Below are 24377 nucleotides of genomic sequence, written 5' to 3' on the forward strand. Positions count from 1 at the left end.
GGTGGGAATGCAAGCTGGTGCAGCCACTCTGGAAAACAGTATGGAGGTTCCTCACAATGTTAAAAAATAGAACTACCCTACGACCCAGCAATTGGATTACTAGGTATTTACCCCAAAGATACAGATGGAGTGAAAAGAAAGGGCATGTGTACCCCAATGTTCATAGCAGTGAAGTCCACAATAGCCAAATGATGGAAAGAGTCTAGATGTCCATCAACAGATAAATGGATTAAGAAGATGTGGTTCATATATACAATAGAATATTACACAGCCATCAGAAAGGATGAATATGTACTATTTGCATCAACATGGATGAACTGGAGGGGATTATGCTAAGTGAAATAAGTCAATCAGAGAAAGACAATTATCATATAGTTACATTCATATGTGGAACATAAGGAATAGTGCAGAGGACCATAGGGGAAGGCAGGGAAAACTGAATGGGAAGAAATCAGAGAGGGAGACAAACCATGAAAGACTCTTAACTATGGGAAATAAACTAAATTTCACAGAAGAGAGGGGGTGGGGGATGGGATAACCAGGCAATGAACATTAAGGAGGTCACATGCTGTGATGAGCACTGAGTGTTATACATAAGTAATGAATCACTGAACACTACATCAAAAACTAATGATGTACTGTATGTTGGCTAATTGAACATAATTAAAAAAAGAAAATCACTAACTTACAAAGGAAAATCCGTAAGGCTGGCAAAATATTTTTCAACAGGAACTTTGCAGGACAGAAAGGAGTGGCATGATATTTTCAAAAGTGCTGAAAGGGATAAATCTGCAGCCAAGAATACTTGATTGAGCAAGGCTATCATTCAGAATAGAAAGAAATATAGAGTCTCCCAGAGAAACAAAAATGAAAGGAGTTTTTGACTCCTAAACCAACTCTGCAAGAAATATTGAAGGGGGCTCTTTGAGTGGAAAGGAGAGACTAAAAGTGATGATATATAAAGGCAGGAAACACAAAAGCAGTAAAAATGAATATTTCTGTAAAAATTCAGTCAAGGAACTCACACATAAAGGATATAAAATATAATAACATATACATAAACATGAGGAGGAGAAGAGAAAAGAATGGTTCCAAACTTAATTAGCCATCAACTTAATATAGACTGTTATATCCAGAAGATGTATTAAACAAACCTAATGGTAACCACAAATCAAAACCCACTAATAAACAGGCAAGGAATAAAGAAAAAGAAATCCAAATACATCACTGAAGAAAACCAGCAAACCATGAAAGAGACAACAATCTGAGAAAATTTCCAGAAACATCCACAAAACAAGTAATACAGTACCAATGAATACATATCTATCAATAATTGCTTGGCATCTAAAATGGACTAAATGCTCCAATCAAAAGACATAGGATGTCAGAATGGATTAAAAAAATAAGATTCATAGATGTTGACTACAAAAGACTACTTTAAAGCCAAAGACACCTGCATATTGAAAGTGAGGGGATGGAGAACATTTATCATGCAAATGGATGTCAAAAGAAAGCCAGACCAGCAATATTTATATCGGACAAACTAGACTGTAAAACAAAGACTCTAATAAGAGACAAAAAGGACACTTTATGACCATTAAGGGGACAACCCAACAAGAAGATATAATAATTATAAATATTTCTGCATCCAAAATGGATGGGGAGGACCCAAATACATAAAACAGTTAATAACAAACATTAAGTAAGTAATCAATGGTAATACAGTAATAGTAGAGCACTTTTAAACCCCACTTACATCAATAGATAGATCATACTAAGATAAAATCGACAAGGAAACAGTGACTGTAATGACAGATGGATTTAGCAGATACATTCAGAATGTTCTACCCTAAAACAGCAGAATGCATATTCTTCTCAAACACACACAGAGCATTCTCCAGGATAGATCACATATTAGCCCACAAAAGAGGCCTCAACAAATTCAAGACTGAAGTCAGACCATGCATCTTTTCTGACAACAATACTAGAAATCAACTATAAGAAAAAACCTGGAAAAAAGAAAAACACAAATACACGAAGGTTGGATGGGTTAATGGGTGAAGCAGGAAATAAAAGAAGAATTAAAAAGTACATGGAACAAAATGAAAATGAAAACACAATGGTCCAAAAGCTTTGGGCTGCAGCAAAAGTGGTTCTAAGAAGGAAGTTTAGAGCAATAGAGGTCTAACTCAAGAAGGAAGAAAAATATCAAATAAGCAACCCAGCCTTTACCTAAAGAAGCTAGTAAAAGAAAAATAAACAAAGTCTAAATCCAGCAGCAGGAAGGAAATAATAAAAATTAAAGCAGAAATAAATGATACAGAAACAAAAAAACCAATGGAACACATCAATGAAACAAGAGATGTTTCTTTGAAAAAAAAAAATCAATGAAATCGATACACTCCTAGCTAGACTTATTAAGAAAAAAAGAGAAAGGACCCAAGCAAATAAAATCACAAATGAGAGAGGAGAAATAACAACAAGCATCACAGAAATACAAACAATTGAAGAGAATACTATGAAAAATTATGCCAACAAATTGGACAACCTAGAAGAAATGGATAAATTTCTAGAAACATATAACCTCCCAAAACTGAAACAGGAAGAAATAGAAAATTTGAAAAGAGCCATTACCAGCAAGGAAATTGAATCAGTAATTTAAAAACTCCTAATAAACGAAAGTACAGGATCAAATGGCTCACAGGTATAGTCCAACAAATGTTTAAAGAAAAGTTAATGCTTATTCTTCTTAAAATATTCAAAAAAATTGAAGAGAGAGTGCCTGCATGGCTAAGATTTTTTTTTTTTCCTTAAGACCAAGACCTAGTAATACCAACACTTCTGTGAATGTAGGGGGAAAAAGTATCTGGTTCAATATAGCCCCCCCATGAGGGGGTAAAAACCTATTTGGGTGTACTTCCTAACTTCTTTCCATGTAACTATGCTGGGATGCAGCCTAAAGGATTATGTTTTGCCTGCCCTTGACCACGAGTGGGGGCATACAAATTAGAAGTATATTTCCATGAGTCTCAAAGACTAGACCAGGTATATAATCAAAATCCTACTAAATGAATATCTATGCTCTGCCTACACTTTCTCATGACAACACTGCAAAGTAGGTAGAATTATTCCCATAATATGAATATGGAAGCTGAGGTTGAAAGAAGTGAGATTACTTTCCTAGGGTCACTAAACTGTAAGTACCAGGGCTAAGATGTATACACAGAAAGCCTTTTATTTTTTCCACTGCTTTACCCTTCTGAGAGGGTTTCTCTGGGGCACTGTGGCTTTGGCTCTGGCTGCTGCATAAAGCCAGCTTAAACCAGCTCCTAATCTTCATGGCTATACATCCTTCTGACTATGAGGGTATCTCAGCTGCTCTGGTTGCCAATTAAATTATACATCCAACTTTGGGTTCTGATCAGTTAAAGGCAATATAACAAAAAGAGATAACGTTGGATTCCTGGATTCTACTTCATTTTCATTCAAATTCACAATTAACTGTTTATTCACCATATAATTCATTCCTTTCTGATAGTCTCCTAGATAATAAAATAACTATTCTTACTCTACACTTTAGTTGTGTTCTTCCTAATAAAATGTCAATTGTAAGAACTATTTTTTCCAAATCTGGAAAGTTAAATTTAAATTACAGCATTAAAAAAACCACACTTCTGAAAAATACTCATTCTCTCTTCTCCCTGTCTTGAAGCTCCACCTCGGGGTGCCTCAGGTTGTTTGTTGCTTTTATATGCTACTGATTTTCTAGTGTGATCACTGAATGATAAGAGTTGGATGCTACCTCTTCAATATACTAGGAAGGAAACAGGCCCAGAGGAAATGACTTGCCCAAGATCACACAAGTATTGAGGAAATGGCACCTTTATTTCAAACTTTCCATGATTGCTCCTTGGGCACTGCCTTCTGAGCCTGTGAACAAACACTCACTGGTGGTAAATCTAAACCAATCCCAAACCAAGTTAGTAAAAAAAGCTTGTGACTAACCTACCTAATTACATTTGGAATAGAAAAACCAATCTTAATTACATTACAGTGAAATTGATTTTCTTTTGATGAGACCTTAAAATAACTGCCTGAAGGCTAGTTTCCCTAAACAAAAATGTTTAGCTTGATAACAACATTGCTGTGGTATAGGTCTGACCTCTAATACATACTTTAAAAGGATTAAAACTCATTTGGACATTAGAGTTCTAATATGTTTGTTTTTCAAAGATTCTTGCATATTCTTGCAAAATTTACAATAGAACAAGGAACAAAAATAAGAATAAGAATAATCAGACACTGCACTTAATATATGTTACCTTATTTTACTTCCAACAGGAATTCCTCCACAGCAACTAGTACTTGGACAAAATTCTGGCATAACATATTTCTGTGTATCTTTCCTCTTCCAATGAATTTATTCCAAAATGTGTTAATTTTAAGCCACTCCTACTAGAGAATCAGATGTAACAAAAATACAGACATATAAAAAAATATTGATGTTCATTCCCTAATCTAATGATAAGACCACTTCTTTCAGGGAAAGCATAGAACTTAATTGAAATAAATATTTTATATGTTTAGAGTTTGGAGTGAAAATGCTTAAGTAATAAAAGAAGATCATGCCTCCTAAGCAATACTGACTCTACTATTAAGGGTCTTTTTCTTTTTCTATTTTTTTTTTTTGAGCTCTGTGATAGATGTAGACGTATAAATTTGCAGATAGGAGAGAGAACTGACCTCAATATCTTTGCATAATAAAGTGATAAGGAACGAAGGATTCTCATGGAAAATCTGGTAAAGAAAGGAGCCAAGGAAGCTGAGGTATATGGATAAAAAATTAAAAAAGAAAATCTTTGATAGTAGCAAGCCTAAGGAGAAATTTTAAAGAAAAGAGATAACCTAGCAGAGATTCTGAAGGTACTGGCTGTGGGACAAGTGATATAAACCATCTCTTCTGCTCCTTCAGGAAATCTTCATCAAAATCTACATTGTTTGCTGGTGCTTTAGAGCCTGTGAATTTAGAGGAGGTGATGAGGAAGTTCTAATAGGTGCATACATCCATAACTTCAAAGAGACTGAATGATAAATAGCTGATTTGGGGGTATTGGAGGGGGGCAGAAGACATTGTTGGGAAGTTTAAAAAAAGTAAAAATGTTTGCAGAGCAGGAGTAGAAATGTTTGCCATGCTGTGTTGAAGTACATAAAGGAAACTATAAAAGGAAAACCAGTATTTAGAACTGTATGCTTAATTTGTTAGGAAAAATTAAGCTAAAATATGTAGGACAGGGGCTGAAAAAATATGCTTTGGCATGGACAGAACTAAGACCAGAAGAATTGGAAAATGTCTGCTCATTTCTGCAGTGTATATTAAATTAAGTCTATCTGTAATTTTTTTAATTATTGTTTTTGTGTTTCCATTCAAAGTATCCAAATTATTTTAACCTCTGGAACCGTGGTGAAACCTGGAGACAGAGCATACAACCTGAAAGGTGTTGAAAGTTTAGATGAAAGACTAGCTATAGAAAAATAAACATCCTCTTCATACCCATATTATTTGCAAATAAATAAATAAATAAATAAAGCATAACCAGCTTATGAGTATCTTGTTAAAACTTTAGGATGAAAAGATTTTGAAAAGTGTCTTGTGAGGCAGGCATCAATATCAAGATATACAAAGTAAAGAATTTTATAAAGATGTTTATTATATAAAAGAGTTCTTAATCCTCTGGAGATGATTTTTGCATGACTTCCTATATGTTCCATTCATAAGTCTTCTGCCACATGGCTTTTCAAAAATAAGGCTGGAGAAGAGATATTGTAAATATTCATTCATTCTATATGAAGGCTATATATGAATTATAATACATAGATACAGCCAAAACACATAAGGTAAAACCACATTTGCTTGGGTTAAATAAAAGTCATGCCAATCTAATCTAGTAGAATATATTTAAATAAAGATTTATTATTTTCGCATATGCCAAACCCCACATAAATTTACAGAACATCTATTATGTATAATGCCTTAACACTATAGCAACACATAATTTTTGGCAGAAGGAGTTAAAGGTATAAAGAAGAGATGCATGCTAATGACTCTAATACAAAGCCTACTAAGAAAATTGCGCTGCAGGAAAGCTCCTGCAGAACTAGGAAGATTCAAAGGAGACTAGAAGGGAAAGCACAGTTAATCTATTCAATGGAGCTAAAAACCTAATACTTGATGCAGAAGCAGCCAGGTATGGTTCCTGGAGTACTTCCTTAATTCTGCAGGGAATGGGAATAAGCCAAAATGTTGTATTTTTTTAAGCAGGGGAGTAACAGGATGAATCATGAATTTGGAAGATACAATAGTAAAACCAAGTGCTTAAAAACAGTTTTAAATCATGGGTTGCATTTGCAATTACTCATATCCATATAAAGACAATATGGTCAGATCCTTTTCAGTCTTTTGCTTTCTGAAGAAGACAAAGCAAAGACTTATGGTTTTGGTTCCTCTGTAAATTTATACAGATACAAAGGAATGCTTCGGTGCTGACAGTCAAAACAGTCACAAATTTGAAGTGATTAAGATATCAATCAATTTTCCTGTATCACAAAACCTACATCTACATAATCACCTCTGATTAATGTCCTATAGAATATAAGCATACAGTAAAAGTTAATTTCTTCAGGTCAAAGCTGGGAATCATATCAGCTAATTACTGCATAAGTTACAGGGTTGGATCTCAATTGACATTAATTTCTTCAAGTCATTAGCCTCCTTTGTTTCTTCAGTGGGGTAAAAATTTCATACTACCTACTAGCTCTGTTACTGTGTGACATAACTAAATAACATCGGTAAAGAGGTCTAAGACATTGGTAAAGAGGTCTAAAGAAGCTAAGTTTAATTATTTATTATTAGCATCTCCCCATGCAGATGTTTCCGGTTTGAAAAATGTGAACCATGTGGACAACAGGATCCACAAATCTAGTAAATGAAATGCAAGAAGAATAGACAGGGAAGCATTATGAAAGCCAAGGGGTCGGGAAAGAAAACATCCAAGGTGTGGAAGGAGTTTAAAAAGTAAAATACAGGGGCGCCTGGGTGGCTCAGTGGGTTAAAGCCTCTGCCTTCAGCTCAGGTCATGATCCCAGGGTCCTGGGATTGAGTCCTGCATAGGGCTCTCTGCTCCGTGCGGAGCCTGCTTCCCCCCCTCTCTGCCTGCCTCTGTGCCTACTTGTGATCTCTGTCTGTTATATAAATAAATAAAATCTTTAAAAAAAAGAAAAGTAAAATACGATTAATCCAAGAAATATTCATGAGGATGAGCTTTGAAGAAAAATAATTCGGCAGACCAGAAACTAACAGAAAGAGCATAAAGAGAGGAGGGGCAGAAATTATGCTGTCTTGAAGACATAAAGGCAAAACCTATCAAGATAAAGGTAAGAGAAGCTGTATGGAGGAGAGACGAAGTATTTGCCAAGTTTGGTGCAAAAGAATCCTTTGGAAAACAGGAAACATAAACCTTGGTGAAAGCAACGTGACATAAGAAAATCTAATTGAGGCAATTTTGAAATGAAAACACACAAGAAGACCAGAAGCAAAAATTAATAAATAAATAGAGACATGGGTGCCTGGGTGGCTCAGTGGGTTAAGCCGCTGCCTTCAGCTCAGGTCATGATCTCAGGGTCCTGGGATCGAGTCCCGCATCGGGCTCTCCGCTCAGCAGGGAGCCTGCTTCCTCCTCTCTCTCTCTGCCTGCCTCTCTGTCTACTTGTGATCGCTCTCTGTCAAATAAATAAATAAAATAAATAAAAAAAAAATTTAAAAATAAATAAATAAATAAATAGAGACAAACCTTTAATCATACACACACATAAGTGCGTGCGAACGTGCACCCACTACACACATACACACACCTCAGGATCAGTTCTAAAGAAAGCCCAACAGTATACTGTAATCAAGGCTGAAGAAAATTTAGTAAATAGAGTCCTCTTTCTGTTATCTCTACTTTTATTTTCCATTGAAATCTGTTGATGGAGTCTGATCACTTACAACTTCATAATTAAGGAAATTGTCTCAGAATAACTCAGTCATTATTCAGAAATCACCTTTTCTAAAGCCAGAAAAGTAAATATTTTTTCTACCTATTGAAAATGATACTTTTAATTGACTATCCCAATTTTGGTACCGGGAAATTAAGGAAAAATACCAATGAGCTTCAATGAGAAACAAACCATGGTGGAATCACATAGATACTATCTCACCTCATAATTATCTATTGTGAACTTGAGTAAGTCAGTTAACTTCTCTGAGCTTCAGTTTTCTCGTCTATAAAATGGGACTGATAATACCCTTGGTTTGGGTTAGAAGAGGTATGTTAAACACAAATCTGGCACACATTAATGCTCAATTACCGTTTCCTTTTCTCTTCCTCCTCATACTGGCTGGCATAAACACTAAGACACATAAAATTCACTTATGTACATAAAAAAATATTTATCTACAGTCCATGGCCTTAGTAAATTTCTTGTTAACAGTGAACAAGACATTTCTCCAAAAAGAAAAACCCAAAACACAAGGAATTGTGGGAAACCAGTTAAATTTGATACTTCTCTCAATCTGGAATTGCTTAAAAGATACCTAAAAACTAGTAATTTGGAGCCTATTCTCAGAATTAGTAATCTCACCAGTGATACCAGTGTCAGATCAATCACTTTCCCTGCTAAAACAACATGGATTTTTGTTTTAGATTTTGTTTCTCTTGCCCTTTTCACAATAAAAATTAACTGGAAATAAAGTTGGTTCAGTCTTATAGACTGGATTTATTTTAGTTTTAAACTTTTATTCTGGGGCTTACTCTGCAAAATTTATATTTGGTATCTGAGAGTAAGGACCAAGTGAGAACAAGAAAGAGAAGAAAGACACAAACAGCTGGATGGCAGCAAAGTACACTACAAAAGCACTAGCCCAGGGAATCAAGTGATCCCAGGTTGGTCTTGGACGTTACCTCACTCCTCTGAACCTTAATTTATTAATCAATAAGATGATATTCCAGGAGTTCCCTTCCAGCTCCAAAATTCTGTTCTAACCATGGGGTAACCTTTTGCTTTTATCAAATTAACAAAGCTGAGCAGAGGGTGGTGCAGGGGAGAGGGGAGTGCATAACCTAAGATTCTGTACTCTAATTAATAGCTTGTATGGACAAGACAGGGTGGAGAACTACTACAAATTAATGTAACTCTTTAGAAAAACAATTTAGTAAAATACATCCAGAATGTGACACTCCAGAAAGTGAAACTCACACAGTGGTTCCAAGTTGCAGTTCCTAGTTTTCAGAGTGGCAGGGTTCTAATGCCCATTTAGATTAGTTGTTTTACTACAGTTATTGTGTCTGTAAAATAAAGACACTAATGTAACTATGGAAGGAGTTATTGTGAAGATTAAATTGAATTCAGGTTATAGGCCTGCCTCCCTGACAATCTGGCATATGGCAAGTACCAAAGGCATATGAGCTATTATTTTTTGTTATGTTTTGACTCAATAAACTCATTCCTGGGTATTTATCCTTAAATAATTGTAAAGAAGAAACAAGGCATTTGATGTGATAATTTGTGATATCACTGAAAAGAGCAGGGGAAAAAACTGCAAAAAAAATCTGAATGTTCAACAATTGAAAAGTGGAAAAAGTACTTAAAAGTAGAAAAAACAAAATAAGAAGCTGTTGAAATTATTACTGTAAGGGGTAGTAATATTATGGGAAAATATGTATGGCATGGTATTAAGAAAGCATGATTCAAATTGCTTATATGTTATGATTTCAACTACATAAAAATGTGTATGTGTATATAGAAACTAGAAAAGAATAGAGAAAAATGAAATGAGTTGGTATATTTCAATAAATTGAGTTACCATGTTATTCTTCCTTTTGGTATGGATAGTTTAGATTATTGACTTTCAGAAAATAAATAATGTAACTTATTACTGCTTTTCAAATGCTGGTGAATTATACTGCTAATGGACTTTCATCTTCTTATTCTTTCACCACAATCCAATACTATTAAAACTGAAGTCAGCAAAGTTGTAACATGTATAAAAAAAAATAATATAAACTTTGCAAAAATTACCATTCTATTGCATTCAAGAATGGATTTTTTAGGTAATCATGTGACAGTCCATAGCTTTCTTTTAGACATTATAAATATTTTCCTTAAATAAACTATATTTTTATTTTATTTTAAATTCTAGTCAGCTAACATACAATGTAATATTGGTTTCAGGAGTAGAATTTAGTGCTTCATCACTTCCATATAACCCTCAGTGCTCATCATAACAAGTGTCCTCCTTAATACCCATCACTCATTTAGCCCATCCCCTATCAACCCTTTATTTGCTCTCTATCATTAAGAGTCTCTTACAGTTTGCTCCCCTCTCTTTTTTTCTTCCCATATGTGCATCTGTTTCATTTCTTAAATTTCACAAATGAGTGAGATCATATGGTATTTGTCTTTCTCTGACTTATTTCACTTAGCATAATATACTCTAGCTCCACCCATGTTGTTGCAAATGGCAAGATTTCATTCTTTTTGATGGCTGAGTAATATTCCATTATATGTATATATAATGGAATAGATAAAGAAGAGTGGTATGTATATACATACACATACCATATATACCATATATATACGTGTATACATGTACCATATATATATACACATATACACATACCATATATATATACATATACACATATATGTATGTGTGTATGTATGTATACACATACCACTCTTCTTTATCCATTCATTAGTTGATGGACATTTGGGCTTTTTCCACAGTTTGGCTCTTATTGATTAAAAACTTTTTTCAACATTAGTGGGGTATTGTTATAAAATGCATTTCTAAAATTAACTTGTAGACAAAAACAAACACATAAAACAAAAGTAAAGAAAAACCTTCCAAGTAAAGAATAACATTAATAAATGACACTTCTGGTTTATTGGGATATTAAAAAGAGTACTAAGCCCAGGGTATCCTAATAGTTAGGTAGAATCTTACATATCTCCAAGCTGTGTGCACAGGGTGATTAGAGGGTATGCTTTTGACATGGCTATTTATTTTACTTGCTGCATTAAATTTTAAATTCTTCTGGTAACTCCATCAAAATATTTACTGCAAATATCAGTTGAATTCAGAAAACAACAACACAAATATCCAAATTAAGAGCTATAGTCAACAAAAACCATTTGAATAGTAGGTTATCGCCATTTCAAAATGATCTCATAAGAATAGAAGGATTAAGAAAAAACTAAGTAACTCAATAATTCATACCACACAGAAACAGCGCAGCTGAAAGTCCATAGACATGAAACATTTATTTCTAAAGGACTCATGAAATATAAGTAATGGAATTAACAGTTGTTATATTCTTAAATCAAGAGTGTGAAGGCGGGGCACCTGAGAGGCTCAGTCAATTAATTAAGCATCTGCCTTTGGCTAAGGTCATGACCTCAAGGCATGATCTCAGGGTCCTGAGATTGAGCTCCAGGAGGGCCTCCCAGCTCAGCAGAGAGTCTGCTTCTTCCTCTGCCCCTTCCCACCCTCGTTCCTGCTTTCTCTCTCAAATAAATAAATGAAAAAGTCTTTTTTAAAAAAAGCGTGAAGGGGGTGCGCCTGGGTGGCTCAGAGGGTTAAGGCCTCTGCCTTCGGCTCAGGTCATGATCTCAGGGTCCTGAGATCGAGCCCCGCAACAGGCTCTCTGCTCAGCAGGGAGCCTGCTTCCCTTCCTCTCTCTCTGCCTGCCTCTCTGCCTACTTGTGATCTCTGTCTGTCAAATAAATAAATAAAATCTTTAAAAAAAAAAAAAGCGTGAAGGAATTATTTATACTTCTAGCATGTGGTCATGAATCTTCCAAACACAAAACTAGATATGGGGAACATAAAGAAAAATGATGAGGAAAAAATTGAAAAATACTCTTGTCAAAATTAAGTGAAAGGAAAAGAAAAACTTAAGTAAAATAAATGTTATCAGAAAATAAGAGAGGCCATAGGATTAGGTGCAATATATCTGTTGCATTATCCAAATCTTCACCTGTCAAAGGCTGAGATCTAGTTATAAAAAACAAGGCCTCATCACAATCCCAAAGATTCTAACTGGGCTTTGGAATAAATTTGGAATAAAAATTCTTTAATATTATCCTGACACAACCAAGTCCTTCTTTTTAATTCAGCAAACATTTATTAAGTGCTTATAATGTGCAAAGCATGAAAACAGTTATAGGAAGTCAACCAGAAATGAACAAATATGAGCCTTTCTCTCCTAAGCTCCCAATTTATGAACTCTCAGACATTTCTTGAGCAGAAGAACCTTCTACTATCCTTCATAGATCTCTTTTGGAACAAATAAGATATTCACAACTGGGCCACTGTCTTTTCTGCTGAGTTGAGTTTCAGTCCTAACTTCCAAAAACCACAAACTCATTCATCAACCAGTTAACTCTGTCTGACAACTAAAATAAATTGCCTTATGACAAATCTGTTTCCCCTGAATGATTTTAATTATCCCTGTAGCCAAGAATTGTGACTAACTTCTGTGACAGAAGTGAGAAGTACATTGTTGAAAAAGTCATTAACTCTTGTTTTTGGTGTTAAACCTTTGTAGAGCTGTTCTCTTTCTTGCAACAGGGAGGAAGGGGATCGCTTACTTACCAGATGCCATACCATAGTCTGAGTGCTTTATGTACATGTACATTATCTCATTTAACTCTTGCAAACAATATTATGAAGTAGGTATCATTATCATCATCATTTTTAGAATGAGGTTTAAAAGCACAAGTGACTGGTAAATAGTCACAAAGCTAGTAAAGATAGTCCTTTCTCCTAAAGATGAAAGAGTATGCATTCCATGTAAACATGTGCATTGATAAAAGTCAAAATAAAAGACATGAGCTAAGACACCAAGTGCCTGAACTCCATTTCTGGTTCAGATAACAAATTAGATACCCTAAACATTACTTGGCCTGTATAAAAAAATTAAATTCTGAACAAAATATAAAAACATTTGAAAAACACTGTGAATTGGTAAGAAAATAAGAGAAATCAAAGGGGGAAAATAGAGAATCCAGAGAAAAATTGAGCACTGAAGCTAGAAGTCCTAGGAAAATCCATCAATGCCTAGAAACTTTGAGCACTGGTTTTATGATACTGCTGAATAGAAGGACAAAAGAAAAAGTTCAGAGTTCCTCAATGCAGGGAGTCAGACAAAAGATCCCAACATAAAGCTAGAGATCTCTAAGGCCTCCACCACCATAAAATGATAAACTAGAAAAAAAAATTAAAACATCAAACAAAACATCAAAAAATTTTCTCATAAAAGTTGACAGCAGAGAAAACTGCATTTCTTAATATTGGCAAGAGACACAGATAAAGGGAAAACAATATTTTCTGAAAACATATGCCACAAATTGACTTTTACGTAAGTATGTAACCTAAATTCACATTAGTAGTATGGCTGAGAAAAGGAACCCCTCAGTCTTACAATTTATTTTAAAGTGGTCATGGTTGCTGGTACCCAAAGTTACCTGGTAAAACACATTCCTGAATTGAAGACTTTTCCTTCAATTCAGGACTGAATCTCTCCTAATAAGTAACAACAGAAAACAAGGCACCATGAGCAAAAAGAAGCAAGAACAACAGATATTAGAATCAGACTAAAAAAGATTTTAGACATTATAATGATCAGGTACAGAATACAACAAAACCATATTTTCTATTTTTAAAGATGTAACACAGGATATTTTTAAAACTGAAAAAATGAGGCAAATCTGAAAAAGAACCAAGAAGAACTTCAAGAAATTAAAAATGTTACCATTTAAATTAAAACTTAATAGAAAACTTACACAGAATAATAAGGCAAAAAAATAATGAAATAAAAGACGAAGCTGAAGAAATCACCCAGAAAGATGCACAGGAAGTCAAAGGGATAAAAAAATATAAAAGAGAATTTAAGAGACAATCAGCTTTGGGATGCCTGGGTGGCTCAGTGAGTTAAGCCTCTGCCTTCGGCTCAGGTCATGATCTCAGGGTCCTGGGATCAAGCCCCGCATCAGACTCTCTGCTCAGTGGGGAGCCTGCTTCCTCCTCTCTCTCTGCCTGCTGCTCTGTCTACTTGTGACTTCTCTCTCTGTGTCCAATAAATAAGTAAAATCTTGAAAAAGAAAAAAAAAGAGAGAGAGAAAGAGAGAGTGAAAATGAGCTTTGAATTAGAAGGCTAACATAAGTATAAAAAAACCTCCAGAGGAAATAATGGACATAAAGAATAAGAAGCAGTATTTTAAAAACTGGAAAATTCTCAGAATTGATGAAAACTTGAATTTGCAGATTGAGGTATAGGAACAGTACCAAATAACATAAACAAAAAAACCTACACTAAGACACATCCTACACTAAAACTACAAAGAAATGATCTGAAAAGCAGCTAGAAAGAAAATAAAGATGGTATACATAGGAACAACAATTAAATTGATGTCTGACTTCTTGAAACAACAACTGAAGCCAAAAGATAGTGAAATAACACCTTACAGTAATGAAAAAACAACTATCAATCCAGAATTATCTATAAAACAAAGCCCTTTTTCTTCAAAAATGAGGATGAAATAAAGACATCTAGAGGTAATAAAGAATTAAGAGTTTACCATCCATAGACAGGCATAGTCTCTGACAATAAAACACTGATATTAAGAACAAAAAAATTTTAAAAAAATTAATTAGAAAAGCACCACATACAGAAATTAAAAAACAGACTTCTAATAGCTCAGAGTCAAGTAAGAAATTATAATAACATACAGAAGATACAGAAAACTAGATAAATAGGTTAGGTGATGGATGTGGTGGCAATTAACTAGATAGGGGGATACTTTCACAATGTGTATGTATATCAAATCCACCATAATGCACAATTTAAAAAAATATTAAAATTTTGTCAATTATACTTCAATAAAGAACAGGAAAATAAAGGGAATTGAACAATAATTTTAAAAATACTGCTTATCAAAACAGGCACAATGTTTTAAATGTATTTACTGAGATTATTATTAACTATTTTCTATGATCACACTGTAAGAAACTCTCTTGTAGCCATAGAGTCCACATAGTTGAAAACTGGATTCAGAATCTAATCCTGTGTGCTTTTAATTAACTTACCTCATGGGTAACTTACCTCTCTGAGTAAAGTTTAGCACATTGACTGAAAAAGTTCAGGAAAATTCAGATAATTCTAAGCAACCAAATTTCCTAAACCCCACTCTGCCTATGCTATCAACAAAAGCTCCACCTCTATGTTAGAGAAGGCCAGTCCTAACCTGCTTAGACTCACATATTGTGTCTCTTCAAAGTAATTTCTTTTTTCTCATGTTCCATCTAAATATCTCTCATTGCCCACAATAGATCCCAGCACATTTCCAGGTAGCAAACTGCAACATCAAACAAAGGAAAAGAAGGTTTTGCACACCAAAAATAATTGCTAGTTATATATGTGTGAAAATTACATAGAGGGGAAATATTCTGAGGGTGCTAGATCAGGGAGAAAGAATTATACTTTTAAAAATAGATAATTTGTGGCTATAGGTGAATTTATCAGAAATTCTGTATTCAATGCAATAGACTGTGCAGCTGAGACTAGTTCTAATCATAAGTTTGGTTGGCTGTCTAAAACCTGGGAAAATGATGATAGAAGAAAGGCACTGTTTGGATTAAATTTATAGCATGAAATTGTCTGTATTAGAAAAGAGAAAAAAGGGGAGCATGGGTGGCCCAGTCAGTTGAGAATCTGCTTGTTCCTCTACCTCTGTTCTTCCCACTCCCCACCCCTCTCTTGAATGGGTAAAATTCTTTAAAAAAAAAAAAAGGATGGGGAGAGAGAAAAAGGTTAGGGTTAGCTAAAATCAATAACCTAAGCTTCTACCTTAAGAAATTAGAGGAAGGACACCTGATGGGCTCAGTTGGTTAAGTGTCTGCCTTCAGCTCAATTTCATGATTCTAGGATCCTGAGACTGAGCCTGCCTTGGGCTCCCAGCTCAGTGAGGAGCCTGCTCCTCTCCTTTACCCCTCCCCCAACTTGTGCTCTCTCTTGTTCTCTCTCTCTAATAAATAAAATCTTAAAAAAAAATTATAGGAAGAAGAATTTAAGCCCAAAGCAGGCATAAGAAAATAATTAATAAAAAATCAGAACAAAAATATCAATGAAGTTGAAATTCAGAAAACAAAAGGGAAAAACAATGAAACTAAAGGCATGTTCTTTGAAAAGATCAATAAATTAATAAAATTTTAGCCAAGTTAACTAAGAAAAAAAGATGAGATATAAAATACTAATAGAAAAATGAAAAGAGGGGGAATCACTAGTAATCCAATGAACATCAAAAAGGTAATAGAAAAATAACACCAGGTAAAACTCTATGCATACAAATTTGATAATGTAAATGAAATAGACCAATTACTTGGAAGACACAAACTGCTAAAACCTACACAAAGAAGATAGATAATCTGAGTAGGCCAGTATATGTAAAATAAATGGAACTGAGTATTAATGACCTTTTAAAAAAAGAAAGCATCAGACTCACATGGTTTCACTGGTAATTTTACCAAACATCTAGAAAGAAATGATACCAGTTCTCCAATCTCTCCCAGAAAACAGTAGAAAAGTCTTCCTAACTCATTCTGTGTGGCTACAGTACTTTAATATCAAAACCAGATAAAGACATTACCACAAAGAAAAACTACAGACCAATATCTCTCATAAATATAGATGTAAGACTTCTCAAAAACATATTAGCAAATGGAAGCAGCATTGCATAAAAAGAAATATACACCATCCCAAGTAAGATTTATCCCAAGTAAGTGGGCTAGTTTAACACTTGAAAATCAACGTAATCCACCAGGTCAACACGCCAAAATATATGAATGTTTATAGCAGCTTAATTACTTAACTGGCATAACTGCCAAAAATTGGAAGCAACCAAGATGTCGTTCAAGAAGTGAATGTACAAACAAATATGGTACATCCATACAGTGGGGGATATTATTCATTGATAAAAAGAATTAAGTTATGAAGCCACAAAAAACATGGATGCAGCTTAGATGTATATTGCTAAGTGAAAGAAGTCAGTCTGAAAAGGCTGTGTACTATATGATTCCAAATATATGACATTCTCATATATTTGGAATCATATAGTACACAGCCTTTTCAGACTGACTTCTTTCAAATATATGACATTCTGAAAAAGGCAAAGCTATCAAGATTATAAAAAAAATCAGTGGTTGCTCAGGGAAAGAGAGGATGGGTTGAATATGAAGGTGACTCATTTAAGGTGATGAAATTCTGTATGATACTGTAATGGTGGGTACAGGTCTATCCATTTAACAAAACCCATAGAACTTAGCACAAATGTTAGAAAATTTCATGTAAATTTTAGGAAACTATTGAGGAGATCAGAAAATCCAGGAATGGAATTCAGAATGTGAGACTATAATTTAACTGTATTACAAATGTCTGAAACAACCTCACTGAAGGAGTAGGAGAAAGGGTGCTCTTTTACATAACTTCAATAATGAGTGGAATCTGTAAGACTGAAGGTAAAAGAAACCATACATACACACTGTAACATAGTTGATAAAGTTGTTCTCATGGGGACATGGGCTAATAATTCTGACACCATGATAGATAAACACCAGAAATGAACATTAACTAAATGGATGGATGATGGTGTGAGGCAGATTTCTGTCAGAATGAAAGGTTACAGATAAACCAGGAGAAAAGGCTACAACAAAACATGTGGTAATGGATTAGATTCAGGACATCTTTATTATGTTTATCTTAATATAAATAAAGTGTATTATATGAACATATCTATAGGTATGTGTATATGCATATATACATGTATATTTCCTTATTCTGCTGTTGGTAAGTCCTAGAAGCAAAACACCCCAGTAGCAAGAAGTGCACCAGGCACCCAGATCTTGGTTTCTAATACCATTCTCCAATAAAAGGAATGACAGCTTCCTGGAGAAATGACTGATTCTAGGCTGGAGCAGGAAATACACAAGATAAGCCTGGAGTAACTCATAGTGCCAGAATGCAAGGAAGTGCCAAACACACACACACACACACACACACACACACACACCCGACAATGATATGTCAAAGGATACAAAAGCCAACTGAAAGAGCTCCCACTGGCCAAAGCTGATAAATTTCAGCAATGAAATAAAGTAGTAGTGGATTATAACTCAAAGTATAAAATAAGTATCCAACATCTCATACTAATATAAATGATTGAATAAATAAATGAGGAAAAGAGGCTGATCTCTCATTCAGAATTCCAAATAATTTATATAGATATTCCACACTCCAGGAGGTAGAGCATAACTCCTTATTCCTTAAACATGGGTTGTGAATAATGACTTCCTTTCATAGGAAGAAAGGGGAGGGCGCCATGGGATGTAGTAAGTCTGCAGTGGAGAAACTGGACAAATACCACTTTGGCCAGGTGATCAAGGTCAACAACAGTGAGAGGTCATGTTAATAACATATACCTTTGATATTTTGTGAAGAAAGTGGCACTTTACTTCTGTGGTCCAAAAACACATAACCCCAATCAAATCATGAAAACAAAATCAAACAGATACAAATGAGGGACATTTTACAAAATACCTGACCACTGTTGAGGTTATCAAAACAAGGTAAATCTGAGAAACTTATAGTCAAGAGTTAAAGCAAACATGACGACCAAATGTAATATGGTATCCTGGATAAGATTCTGGGACAGAAACAGGACATTAGGTAAAAACTAAGGAGATCTGGGGGTACCTGGGTGGCTCAGTGAGTTAAGGCCTTCAGCTCAGGTCATGATTGAAGGGTCCTGGGATGCAGCCTCACATGGTGCTCTCTGCTCAGCAGGGAGCCTGCTTCCCTCTCTCTCTGCCTGCCTCTCTGCCTACTTGTGATCTCTGTCTAACAAAACAAAACAAAACAAACAAACAAACAAACAAAAACACTAAAAGGAAATATGAATAACACATGGACTTTATATAAAAGTAGTTTATTAGTATTGGTTCATTAATTGTAACAAAGGTACCATATTAATGTAAGGAATAAACAAGGCCAGAAGGCTAGAATGATCCATGTGAATGATGATGATGATCATCATACTACTAAGGGAAAATAGGTGGATATGGGAACTGTTAATATGGGAACTGTAAATTTTTCTGTAATTCTAAAACTGTTAGGAAAGTTTTAAAAAAATTTAAACCATTCAGGCCATGAAAGTCAGATTTAGATTTTACATATAGGGGACATGAAGATAAATTAATAATTACATGTAATATTGGGTCCAGAATAAGATCCTGGAACAGAAAAATAAAGTTAATGGAAATATTGGTGAAATTTAAGTTGTACAAATGTTTGTTTCCTGGTTTTGATAATTGTACCATGGTAATATAAGATGTTAACATTAAGGTAAGTTGCTGGTAAGGTGAGGGCTATTCAAAATTCTCTGTATTATTTTTGCAGCTTTATTTGTAAGTCTGAACTTTGTCCAAAATAAAAAGAAAAGGAAAATCAGTTGGGTATATTTTATGTGAGTCTATTTCTGGACTAATTATTATATCACATTGATCTATGTGTCTGTCCTTTTGTCAATAATACACATTCTTCAGGACTAATAGTGATATAGTAAACCCTGAAATTATGTAAACTGTTCCCCTCATTTTATTCTTCTTTGCAGAACTGTTTAAACAATTCTAGATCTTTTGTCTTTCCGTGGAAATTTTGGAAAATAATCTTGTCTGTATCTACAAAAAATCTTGCTGAGATTTTGATAGTAATTTATATTAAACTTTTATATAAGCAATAATATAATAACTGGGAAGTTCCCAAAAATATATGAAAATTAAACAACATGCTTCTAAATAATCCATGGGTAAAAGAAAAAAAGACAAGGAAAATTATAAAACAGTTTTTTACTGAATAAAAAAGAAAACAAAACATATCAAAATCTGTGGAATGCACATAAAGCAATTCTTAAAGGGAACATTTATAGCTTTAAAGCTTTATGTTTCTATCAGAAATAAGAAGAAAGATTTCAATGATACAAGTTCCATCTTAAGGTGATAAAAAGAAAATGTAAATTAAACTCTAAGTAGATAGGAAAATATAAATCAAAATAAGAACAGAAATAAATGAAATTTTAAAAAAAGATTTTTAAAATAGAAAACATTAAATAAATCAAAATCTGGTTCATTGAAAATATAAATAAATAAACTTTAAATTAGACTGATCATGAAAAAGAATGAAAACACATGTTACCAACATCAGGAACAAAAAAGAGTCATCACTAGAGACCTTAGATATATTAAAAAGATAATAAGGGAATATTATGAACAACTACATGCCAATTAATTTGATGATTTGACAATTTAGATTAAATGAAAGATTCCTTGAAAAGCACAAACTGTCAAAACTGACTCAAAAAGAAACTGAGGAGGAGGAGTCAAGATGGCGGAGAAGTAGCAGGCTGAGACTACTTCAGCTAGCAGGAGATCAGCTAGAGAGCTTATCTAAAGATGGCAAACACCTACAAATCCATCGGCAAATCGAAAAGAAGAAGAACAGCAATTCTAGAAACAGAAAAACAACCACTTTCTGAAAGGTAGGACTGGCAGAGAAGTGAATCCAAAGCGACTGGGGGAGGGGCCGGCTCCCCGCAAGAGGTGGAGCAACGGAGCACAAAATCAGGACTTTTAAAAGTCTGTTCCGCTGAGGGACATCACTCCAAAGGCTAAACCAGGGTGAAGTCCACGCAGGGTCAGCGTGGCCTCAGGTCCCGCAGGGTCACAGAAGGATCGGGGGTGTCTGAGTGTCGCAGAGCTTACAGGTATTAGAATGGGGAAGCCAGCTACACAGAGCCAATAGTGAGCTCACAGCTCGGGGTTACCTTGAACCAGTCACAGGCTCAGTGAGCTCGGAGCGCGGCCGGAGGTCAGGCAGACGGGAGTTACTGGGCGCTGTTCTCTGAGGGCGCACACTGAGGAGGAGTGGGGCCCCAGACTTTCGCTCCTCCAGGGCGGAGACCAGGAGGCCGCCATTTGTATTCCTGTCCTCTGGAACTCTACGGAAAGTGCTCAGGGAACAAAAGCTCCTGAAAGCAAACCCAAGGGGATTATTCAGCCCGGCCCCTGGTAAGGGTGGTGCAATTCCGCCTGGGGCAAAGACACTTGAGAATCACTACAACAGGCCCCTCCCCCAGAAGATCAACAAGAAATCCAGCCAAGACCAAGTTCACCTACCAAGGAGTGCAGTTTCAATACCAAAGAGAGCAGCAGAATTCCAGAGGAGGAGAAAGCAAAGCAGGAAACTCATGGCTTTCTCCCTATGATTCTCTAATCTTGCAGTTAATTTAATTTTTTTTCTTTTTCATTTTTTTCTCTTCTTCTGCTAAATTTTTCTTAACTTTTACCCTCTTCTTTTTTAACGTTTTTTAACTAGTTTATCTAATATATATTTTTTTCTTTTTTATACTTTTCTTTATTCGTTTTCTTTTTTTAATTCTTTTCTTTTCTTTTTATTATTTTTTCTTTCTTTCTTTCTGAACCTCTTTTTATCCCCTTTCTCCCCCCTCACGATTTGAAATCTCTTCTGATTTGGTTAAAGCATATATTCCTAGGGTTGTTGCTACCCTTTTAGTATTTTACTTACTCCCTCATACACTCTTATCTGGACAAAATGACAAGGTGGAAAAATTCACCACAAAAAAAAAGAACAAGAGGCAGTACCGAAGGCTAGGGACCTAATCAATACAGACGTTGGTAATATGTCAGATCTATGTCAGTAATATGTCAGTTCAAAATGACAATTCTCAAGGTTCTAGCCGGGCTCGAAAAAGGCATGAAGATATTAGAGAAACCCTCTCCAGAGATATAAAAGCTCTTTCTGGAGAAATAAAAGAACTAAAATCTAACCAAGTTGAAATCAAAAAAGCTATTAATGAGGTGCAATCAAAAATGGAGGCTCTCACTGCTAGGATAAATGAGGCAGAAGAAAGAATTATCAATATAGAAGACCAAATGACAGAGAATAAAGAAGCTGAGCAAAAGAGGGACAAACAGCTACTGGACCATGAGGGGAGAATTCGAGAGATAAGTGACAACATAAGACGAAACAACATTAGAATAATTGGGATTCCAGAAGAAGAAGAAAGAGAGAGGGGAGCAGAAGGTATACTGGAGAGAATTATTGAGGAGAATTTCCCCAATATGGCAAAGGGAACAAGTATCAAAATTCAGGAGGTGCAGAGAATGCCCCTCAAAATCCATAAGAATAGGCCCACACCCCGTCACCTAATAGTAAAATTTACAAGTCTTAGTGACAAAGAGAAAATCCTGAAAGCAGCCCGGGAAAAGAAATCTGTAACATACAATGGTAAAATATTATATTGGCAGCAGACTTATGCACAGAAACCTGGCAGGCCAGAAGGAGCTGGCATGATATATTCAGAGCAATAAATGAGAAAAACATTCAGCCAAGAATACTATATCCAGCTAGGTCCTCATTGAAAATAGAAGGAGAGATTAAAAGCTTCCAGGACAAACCAAAACTGAAAGAATTTGCAAACACCAAACCAGCTCTACAGGAAATATTGAAAGGGGTCCTCTAAGCAAAGAGAGAACCTACAAGTGGTAGATCAGAAAGGAACAGAGACAATATACAATAACAGTCACCTTACAGGCAATATAATGGCACTAAATTCGTATCTCTCAATAGTTACCCTGAATGTTAATGGGCTAAATGCCCCAATCAAAAGACACAGGGTATCATCATAATGGATAAAAAAACAAAACCCATCTATATGTTGCCTATAAGAAACTCATTTTAAGCCCGAAGACACCTCCAGATTTAAAGTCAGGGGGTGGAAAACAATTTACCATGCTAATGGACATAAGAAGAAAGCAGGAGTGGCAATCCTTATATCAGATCAAATAGATTTTAAGCCAAAGACTATAATAAGAGATGAGGAAGGACACTATATCATACTCAAAGGGTCTGTCCAACAAGAAGATCTAACAATTTTAAATATCTATGCCCCCAACGTGGGAGCAGCCAACTATATAAACCAATTAATAACAAAATCAAAGAAACACATTAACAATAATACAATAATAGTAGGGGACTTTAACACTCCCCTTACTGAAATGGACAGATCATCCAAGCAAAAGATCAACAAGGAAATAAAGGCCTTAAACGGCACACTGGACCAGATGGACATCACAGATATATTCAGAACATTTCATCCCAAAGCAACAGAATACACATTCTTCTCTAGTGCACATGGAACATTCTCCAGAATAGATCACATCCTCAGTCCTAAATCAGGACTCAACCGGTATCAAAAGATTGGGATGATACCCTGCATATTTTCAGACCACAATGCTCTGAAGCTAGAACTCAACCACAAAAGGAAGTTTGGAAAGAATCCAAATACATGGAGACTAAACAGCATCCTTCTAAAGAATGAATGGGTCAACCGGGAAATTAAAGAAGAATTGAAAAAAATCATGGAAACAAATGATAATGAAAATACAACTCTTCAAAATCTGTGGGACACAACAAAGGCAGTCCTGAGAGGAAAATATATAGCGGTACAAGCTTTTCTCAAGAAACAAGAAAGGTCTCAGGTACATAACATAACCCTACACCTAAAGGAGCTGGAGAAAGAACAAGAAAGAAAGCCTAAACCCAGCAGGAGAAGAGAAATCATAAAGATCAGAGCAGAAATCAATGAAATAGAAACCAAAAAAACAATAGAACAAATCAACGAAACTAGGAGCTGGTTCTTTGAAAGAATTAATAAAATTGATAAACCCCTGGCCAGACTTATCAAAAAGAAAAGAGAAAGGACCCAAATAAATAAAATCATGAATGAAAGAGGAGAGATCACAACTAACACCAAAGAAATACAAACAATTATAAGAACATACTATGAGCAACTCTACGCCAACAAATTTGACAATCTGGAAGAAATGGATGCATTCCTAGAAACATATAAACTACCACAACTGAACCAGGAATAAATAGAAAGCCTGAACAGACCCATAACCAGTAAGGAGATTGAAACAGTCATTAAAAATCTCAAAAAAAAAAAAAAAATCTCCAACAAACAAAAGCCCAGGGCCAGACGGCTTCCCGGGGGAATTCTACCAAACATTTAAAGAAGAACTAATTCCTATTCTCCTGAAACTGTTCCAAAAAATAGAAATGGAAGGAAAACTTCCAAACTCATTTCATGAGGCCAGTATCACCTCGATCCCAAAACCAGACAAGGATCCCATCAAAAAAGAGAGC

At 35.1% G+C, this 24377-nt stretch overlaps 1 protein-coding gene and 1 long non-coding RNA gene across 2 annotated transcripts in view; one reads left to right on the forward strand and one right to left on the reverse strand.

Moving 5' to 3' along the window:
- Positions 1-24377, reverse strand: part of HPSE2 (heparanase 2 (inactive)) — a 700195-nt gene that overhangs the window by 393353 nt on the left and 282465 nt on the right. The gene's annotated exons all lie outside the window — the stretch shown is intronic.
- Positions 990-7399, forward strand: LOC122901004. Its single transcript, XR_006383347.1, has 3 exons — positions 990-1000; positions 2151-2152; positions 7313-7399. It is a non-coding gene; the product is annotated as an uncharacterized LOC122901004 (long non-coding RNA).

Source organism: Neovison vison, chromosome 2, assembly GCF_020171115.1.
Source record: "Neovison vison isolate M4711 chromosome 2, ASM_NN_V1, whole genome shotgun sequence".
NCBI lineage: Eukaryota > Metazoa > Chordata > Mammalia > Carnivora > Mustelidae > Neogale > Neogale vison.